At 37.1% G+C, this 8,820-nt stretch overlaps 1 pseudogene; it reads left to right on the top strand.

The window, feature by feature from the left end:
- Window positions 1-364: 364 nt before the first annotated feature.
- On the top strand, window positions 365-2,678 carry LOC148918756 (receptor-like protein 2 pseudogene; annotated as a pseudogene).
- The last annotated feature ends 6,142 nt before the right edge of the window (window positions 2,679-8,820 follow it).

Raw genomic sequence — 8,820 nt, 5'->3', positions numbered from 1 at the left:
GCTAATGTAGATGTAGTTGCCTTCATGTGGGGCAAACAACTTGGAAAGAATGCCCAATTTTTCTTAGAAAACAACTTGGCACTTGGACTTTAATTCACATGAAACATAAGCACATCTTCAAAATCAAAGTTGAAATTTAAGCACATCTTCAATTTTTAAATATGGAATTGCTTCATGAAAGCGAAAGGACTGCAACCAAGCATGGTTTACTTGACATTGACTTTGGAGTCCTAATCACTATAGTTTTCAAAATATTCGCTTTGTGTTGTGTGGTTTAATCCCGGGTCTATAATCTAAAGCTAAAAGAAAAGAAAGAAATTATGTCTTTATTTGCTCCTATATATCTATCAAACCTGTGGGTAATGTAAATACACAAAAAAACTTGCTACTACTTCAGCAGCCTTATAACCCAATGGCATATGGCTTCCTTCTCTTCTTATTTTTCTCTTCCATTATGTCCACACATATTCATGCATGCAACCAAACTGATCGCAGCTCTCTCATGTCCTTCATCCTAACTTTATCTTCTCTTTCTTTCAATTGGACCTCTGATAATTGTTGTCAATGGAAGGGCGTCGCTTGTGATCAAGATAGTAGGGTCACCCATTTGCTCCTACCCTCCAAAGGGCTCAAAGGAGGTATGTTTCCCTCATCACTTGCAAATCTCACACATCTCACCCACTTGAATCTCTCGCACAATTCACTTTCTGGTTCACTTGAAACTCAATTTTTCGTGACCTTGAATCGTCTTGAGATCCTTGATTTGAGTTATAACCTTCTTTCTGGAGAGCTACCACTTTCTCTACCATCCAGAAATATCCAGAAACTGGATTTGTCTAGCAATCACTTCCATGGTGTAATTCCATCTTCATTCTTCCACCAAGCTAGCAAATTGACTAGTTTCAATGTCAGCAACAATACCTTCACAGGGTATATCCCATCCTCGATTTGTCTCAAACATTCTTCTCCCTTCCTTAGGCTATTGGATTTTTCTTCCAATGACTTCAGTGGCAACCTTGCTCCTGGACTAGGGGACTGTTCCGAACTGCTGGTTTTTCGGGCCGGTCGCAATAACCTCTCAGGACTACTTCTAGAAGATATCTATAATGCTACTAAACTTGAAGAAATTTCATTACCTCTCAATTCACTATATGGAGCCATTAGTGATAAAATTGTCAACCTCACCAACCTTGTAATCCTTGACCTCGTCTATAATCATCTTGGCAGAGAGCTTCCTCTCAATTTTGGGAAGCTCTCCAAGTTGAAATATGTGAACCTTGATTTCAACAATTTAGAAGGTTCTTTGCCCCCATCTTTGATGAATTGTACAAACCTTGTAGAACTACATGTGCAATCCAACAACTTGGAAGGAGATATCTCCATGCTTGATTTCTCCAGACTTAGTCAACTTACTAAACTTGACATAAGACTCAATAACTTCACTGGCACATTCCCAATAAGCCTGTACTCATGTCGGTCCCTAAAAGCCATTCGATTGAGCAACAATCATCTAGAGGGACAAATACAAGTTGATATTCTTTCATTGAAATCTTTGTCCTTCCTCTCGCTTGGTTTCAATCGATTCACCAACATCACAGGGGCAATGAAGATATTAATGAGTTGCAAAAGTCTTCACACACTCCTACTTACTGGTTCCTTTAAAGGTGAGGGAATGCCAGGTGATGATGACATGGCTGATATTAATGGATTCCAAAATCTTCGAGCATTGAGTTTCGCTGAATGCCAGCTCACGGGTCAAATACCTATATGGTTGTCAAAGCTCAACAAGCTAGAGATCTTGCTTCTAGGTAGTAATAAAATCACAGGGCCAATTCCAAGCTGGTTGGGGGCTCTTCCTAGACTATATCATGTAAGCTTGCCAAAGAACCGAATTTCTGGTGAATTTCCAAAGCAACTTTGCAAACTACCAAGGTTGGTTTCCGAAGCCTCTCAAGACGACACTAGTTATGAATTTGAATTGCCTTTCTTCTTGGGCCCTATAATCACAAACCCAAGTTATTATCTATCGTCGAAATTGTCTTCCTATCCAGCAATGATAGACCTATCTGAAAATAACATTGGTGGTGAGATACCTAATGAGATCGGCCAACTACAGTGTCTCCGCATGTTGCGTCTTGGCTACAACAACTTCTCTGGCGTCATTCCAGACCAAATATCTAATCTAAAAAATTTAGAGGTTTTGAACCTCTCAATGAATCACTTGTCTGGAATAATCCCATCATCATTGGAGACCCTTAATTTTTTGAAAGAACTTAATGTCTCATACAATAATCTCCAAGGACCAATACCAACAAGCACCCAGCTCCAAAGCTTCGATGCTTCTGCCTATGAGGGTAATCCTAATCTTTGTGGTGCCCCACTTCCAAATGAGTGTGGTCGACCAAATAAGATCATTGATGAAGATAATAACAACAACAAAGACGAGGGGAATGGACATCAACTTCCATGGTTTTATATTTCTTCTGTTCTACTAGGGTTCATTGTGGGATTTTGGGGAGTTTTTGGTTATTTAATTTTTAATAAGAGATGGAGGTATGCATCATTTTCATTCATAGACAATGTACAGAATTGGCTCCATGCGATATAACTGTGAGCATCCCCACGATAAAAAGAAGGTTTCGAGGCTGGATATATATATTATTGTGCTTTTTATTTTACATTTTCAGTTTGCTTTTCTTTTGTGTTCGTGATGTAATAGTAAGGTACAGTTGGTTCATATAATTCTTCTTTTTTTTTGGATGTGATTTCTGCACGCTACCTTTGCGAGTAACAAATACAACTTCACCAAATGTCCATCATTTTCAAAGAAAAATCATCAACATCAAGACAACTTAAAGAGTCGGTTCTTGGAGTCATTGTGGACTTTAAAAGAAGGTCTTGTCCCTCTCTCATGGTGGCCCCCTCCTCAAACTCACTAAAGAAAAGCCTTCTTTTTGATTACGTGCTGCTTGTTTGATATGTTATGTAGAATTTTGTAGTGAGGGTATTATCTAAGGCTCTTAGACGAGGCTCTATTTTTTAACTGTTTGATCAAATTAGTTAGTTTCATTAAACAGTTAAGAGATAGGGTCTCATCTAAGAGTATCTCCAACCGAGATGTCAAAAGTCTGCCACATAGACATTTAAAGGCTTATAAATAATATCTCACATCACTCCAACCGAATTGTCAAAGTGATGTGGAATGAAGGTTGGAGATTCAATTGTTATTTTTGACATCCCAAAAGCAAGATGTCAAATAAATATTTTATTATTTTTAAAGACAGATGGCTGTGACTTTCATTTATAATTTTACTTTTTTTTTTTCTACTTTATCTTTAATGATTTGACTGTTACAATAATTATTTATTTGACATATCGGATTAAGTGTAAAATTGTTTAAATATCAAATTGCACATCAGCCATCAAATTTAAATTTGATGTTTGGTATTTGACATCTCCCTTGGAGATGCTCTAAGGGCCTTAAATAAACCCTCGCTGTAGAATGACTCGATACATGATATATGTAGCTGAGTCGTTCTATGGGAATTTTATATCTTCTAAACATTGAGGTTGATAGTGAGATTTTGGGTATTAAGTTTATTTGTGGTCCAATTCTTCAATCTGGAGATCGACAAAAGTCTGAGCCCAATTGTCTTTATTTCTTTTCAAACCCATGACATTGATTTGGCCCAAACACAACTAGAGCTACATATTCTGCATATGCGATTGGGGAAAAAAACAGATTTGGCCAAATTCATGAAATATTGCCACGAACCTCTTTTTTATTGAAATTCAATTATGGGGCCTACATTGCGACGACTTTCATGTACTAAAGCCAATTGGTACATCGGGTTTTAGTCATAGAGCCTGCATGGCATAAGAACAAAGGAAAGATATTCTCGTACCTCTGCCATTATCATATCATCTTCCTGCGGAATTAGAAGCGTTTTATATAACTCAAACCCTATAAGCATTTAAAAACAGATATTATTCTAAGTACCTTTAGGTATGTTTGGGCATGAAGGCACATCCTGCAAAAAATTAATGCCTTCATGTATGATAAAGCACTTTTAAAATTTATATATTGTCAATTTATCATGGTCATGCGTACACCATGTATGTCATTGATTACCGATTTAAGTTTCCATAATCCTTATATATATGTGTATTTTTTCCAATAGAATGTTATACACCAAGTAAAGGAATTGTCAACAATCCTAATGTTGGAAGAGGTCCGACGAATTAATTAATTAAATATTACCATCCAACACACCATTGTCATTATTTGGCAGGAATGGAACATAAATCTAGTAAATGAAATTTTTTTAATTTTTATTTTACCATAATCTTCATTACAAAAAGAGAAATTGGAAAATAAAAATTTAATGAAAAGTTTCAATTCTTAATAAATTCATTAATAATTAGTATTTTGAATATTTCACCATTCTTATATATATATATATATATATATATATCGATAAATGGCTCATTGGGATAGATGAACAATACCCCCCTAGAAACGTATAAGAAGTTTTCTCCTCGTACGGCTCAAGAAAATTATAAATTATGTCTATAGTATAGAATTATAACATCAAACATATCCATAAAATAAATAAATAAATTAAATTATTGATTTTAAGTACTTTTTTCTTATTCTTCCCCAACCGAAAAAAAGATCTTTTAGATCTCTTTCCTTTTTTTTTTTACAATTCCCGAATATCGTAATATTTTTTACTATTACTCTAGATAGTATATACCTTTATTTAATTTTTTGGTATCTTATTGAACAAAAATGGTGATATTGTTCCTCCATTGATCAAGAATTTAGATTTTTGGGAAGTCTCATGATCATCCAATAAGAAGGGTTTCAATTTTTTGAAATGAACGATTTGAAGACCTATTGATTCTAACAACTGATTGCATGATATTGGGGAATCTCATTGCTATTACTCAAACAAGCATGAAACGTATGCTTGCGTATTCGTCCATAGGTCAAATTGGATATGGACCTCCTGCGGGAATGATTTGGAAGATCCAAAACCAAAAATAGTGGTATTTGCTAGCAACAACTATGTTGTATTTTATCTTACAAGTAATGATAAATGGTGTAAATATTTGTAATAGTAAAGGCCCAATGAATTGGGATTTCCCTATTGGGTCAGGTCATTTCGGAGCAAGCGGATCATTTATGATGAAGAGGATGGGCTTCAAGACCTTTGGTCTCTACCCCGACCCGATGAAAAAAATGGGATCACTTCTTATGGACTCGTTTTCATGCTCGTTCCAAGTTCGAAGTACCATTTGTACAAATAAGAATCCCCTTCGTTACATGATTTCTTCATATATATATATATATATATATATATTATCAATGACGTTACTCTTGGTGTAGAGCGCCCCGTGAGACCAATCAGGCTTTCACTTCGGTTTCATTAATGAGTGGAAATCTACATATATGCACTAATGCTGTGGATTATCTACCAGGCTTAACACTAATGTTGGTGTTTTTAGGTGACTTAGATAATATGCTGTCGAGGAAAAATGTTGGATTAATCATGTTTATGAAGGGTTCATTTCACTGGCATCCATGCATATATATTTGAAATTAGTTGTTCAGTTGAGTCAGCTCAGAAAGTTAAACACAATATATGTCTTTTCCGAGCAAGAAAAGTTTATTTTCCGGTCCATGATTTAGTTGTCAGGGACATGATTTTGTATGCGACACTTGATAGTATTAAATAACACTTACGAAAATCTTCCAACATTTTGAATGTGGTTGCCTTCCTTCCGTTGCGGCAAAGTGCTTGGAATCGTCGGAGACTTTAAAATAATAGGGAGGTCCTGTCCTCTCAACTCCGCCTCCTCTTTAGACCTAATGATTTTCCTTTTTCTTTTCTTTTTTTTAATTTATAAAATCCCGCATAAAAGAGGCTAGGTTCTTTTTGAATGAGTCGTGCGTTATATTTTAATGTAGTTGACTTGGAAAGAATGACTATCCTAGCTCCAATTTTTCCAAGAAAACAACTTGGAACTTGGACTTTGATTCACATGAAAGATGCGCTGGTATCACATATCTGCTACATACTAGAAAGAAAGGAAACAAGTTACATTTTTTTAATTGCTCCTATGTCTATATGTATCCAAACCTGTGAGCAATGTTGTTTATATCATAATCAATCGAGCATATCCAGCCTCAAAGCGACTAACTCCAATGGCACACACGCCTTCTTCCATGCCGAAGGAAGAAATTCTTCCGAGGTGCCAAGCACCTGCCGAAGTTCTCGATTGCGGAAGCTCACAAACTGCCAAACCTAATATCCATGACAGGTGTCACCACCACAACGACTTGCACAAAGTCTCACATCAGAAATCTACATAAACTTCCCACTTTCACTTCCCTATAAATAGGAAACAGTACCCTAGTAAAAAGGGTAACTACTTTCTTATATTTTACTATTACTCTGCTAAAGTTACCCCTCTTAGCTGACTTAAGCATCGGAGAGTTTTCGGCCCGCACCACACCGGTGTCCGAAGTTTAACGACTTTGCTTCTCCTATTTTGTCTTCTGCAAGCTAGCCTTTATTGAAGGTCTAGGCCTTTTCCCTGCTGAAGGCAAATCTCATTTTCTCTAAGTTGACCCTCTCCCAAAAAAAGCATTAACAGTTTAGCGCCGTTTGTGGGAAACGACACAAAAGGCTTTTGTTGTTCTCTCCTTCTTAAGTGCCCTTCGACACCCCTACAATCAGCATCACCTAACTTGCTATCCGACAAGAGTGACATGCAGAAGATGAATCTCTAGAGTATAGTCTAGAAGAAGAGGAAATATGTGGGCCACCCTAGCGTTCCTCAATGGCCTCTTTCAAGAAGACGTGTACATGAAACAACCTCCTGGGTTCTCAGATCCTCTTCGACCACAATATGTGTGCAAGCTATATAAAGCTCTATATGGGCTTAAGCAAGCCCCTCGTGCTTGGTTCTAGCGGCTGACCTCTTTCTTACTTGAGCAACACTTCTTCCACAGCCATTCGGATGCATCCTTATTTATTCATCATGGCTCACATACTTCTATTTATGTTCTTATTTATGTTGATGAAATCATTGTCATAAGTCATAGCTCCGCTGAGATTTCATCATTCATTGATCTTCTATGTTCCAAGTTTGATAGTCTCAAAATGGGTGATCTTAGCTTCTTCCTTGGAATGGAGATTCTTCGCATGCGTAAAACCATCTCCTTGTCTCAGACTCGTTGTGCACTTGACTTGTTGAAGAAGTTCAACATGGAGTTATGTCAGCCCTGTCTAACTCCATTGTCTTCCTTAACCCGGCTCTCGTCCCTTGATGGTGACCTCTTGCCTGATCCTACTCCCTATCGTAGTATGGTTGGTGGTCTACAGTATCTCACACTATCTCGCCCCGATATTGTCTTTGCCGTCAATCAAGTGTGCCAATTCATACATGCTCCTAGCACCACTCATCTTCAAAGTGTTAAACGCATTTATCTGTACATTAAAGGGACTCTTGAGCATGGTATAGTTTTTCATCGTTCTCATGATTTTTCCCTTCATGGTTTCTCTGATGCTGACTGGACTTGCTCTATTGTGATCGACGTTCTACAACTGGTGCTTGCATTTTTCTGGGTCCAAATCTTCTTACTTGGACTACCAAGAAGCAATCCACCGTATCTCAGTCAACCACCGAGACTGAATACCGTGCTTTAGCTACCACTACTGCTGAAATTCGTTGGTTTTGTTTCCTTTTTCATGAGCTTGGCATTCCTTTGCGCTCAACTCCCTGCATCTATGTTGATAATATGTCCGCACTTCACATGGCTGCTAATCCCATTTTTCATGCCCGGACCCATCATATTGAAATCGACTATCATTTTGTTCGTGAGTTACTCACTCAAGGGGTTCTTCGCCCCCATCATGTGTCCTCTCTGTTGGAATTTTAAAAGGTTTTAAAAATTTAACCATTTTATTTATTTAATTATTTTGGCTGTTTTATTTTATTTATTGTGGGGGTTATAAATATTTAATATTCAGGTTTTATTTCTGGTTGGTGAATGCCTTAATTTTTTGGTTGGTGAACTTTTATGGTTGGTGAAGGTTACATGGTTTTGGATGCCTATAAAAGGTCACTCCTCCTTCACACAAGATACACACAAAAAACACAATACACTTGTTAGAATATCACATACCACAATCACCACCACAAACTAATTCTTTCCTTTTCTACTTTTACATATATTCTTTACTTTATATTATTATTATTTTGGGCAATGGTTCTGTGACTTGGATACCTATATCTGTCTATGAACGTGCTCATAGCGGATCTTGAGTTTGTGTACAAGGGGTCGTATCTTGGAGTCTTGTAGACCGTCAGTACCTGCACGTAGGGAGGCTACAAAGGCTTTAGGACAGCGTCTTTGACGTGCTTCACCGTACCAAACTCACCTTCTTACATATTATTTATTTTCCTTTTATTTCCCTATTATTTTGTTTTCTTCAATTTCATTATACCTTCAAAGCTTTTCAATTTGTTTATATGTTATTTATAATATAAATATTTTGTATTTGGCTTTACGGAAAGAGGAAAACTATTATTTTTCACAACACTCTCATCATCAGTTGGCTGACATTTTCACCAAAGGGCTCACTCGTGAATGCTTTCATTATCTCAGTACCAAGCTCAACCTCCACATCATTCTGTTTCGCTTGAGGTGGGGGAGTGAAGAGAGAAGCCTCCCACCTAAAGAAAACACCATGAAGTCTTCTCCTGTAATTCTACCATGAACAAATATTTCTCCATCTACCAAGGGAG

This window comes from Prunus mume, linkage group LG3 (assembly GCF_029339155.1).
Source record: "Prunus mume cultivar Tortuosa linkage group LG3, ASM2933915v1, whole genome shotgun sequence".
In the NCBI taxonomy this organism is placed as follows: Eukaryota; Viridiplantae; Streptophyta; class Magnoliopsida; order Rosales; family Rosaceae; genus Prunus; species Prunus mume.
This window is presented reverse-complemented; position numbering and strand designations above follow the sequence as displayed.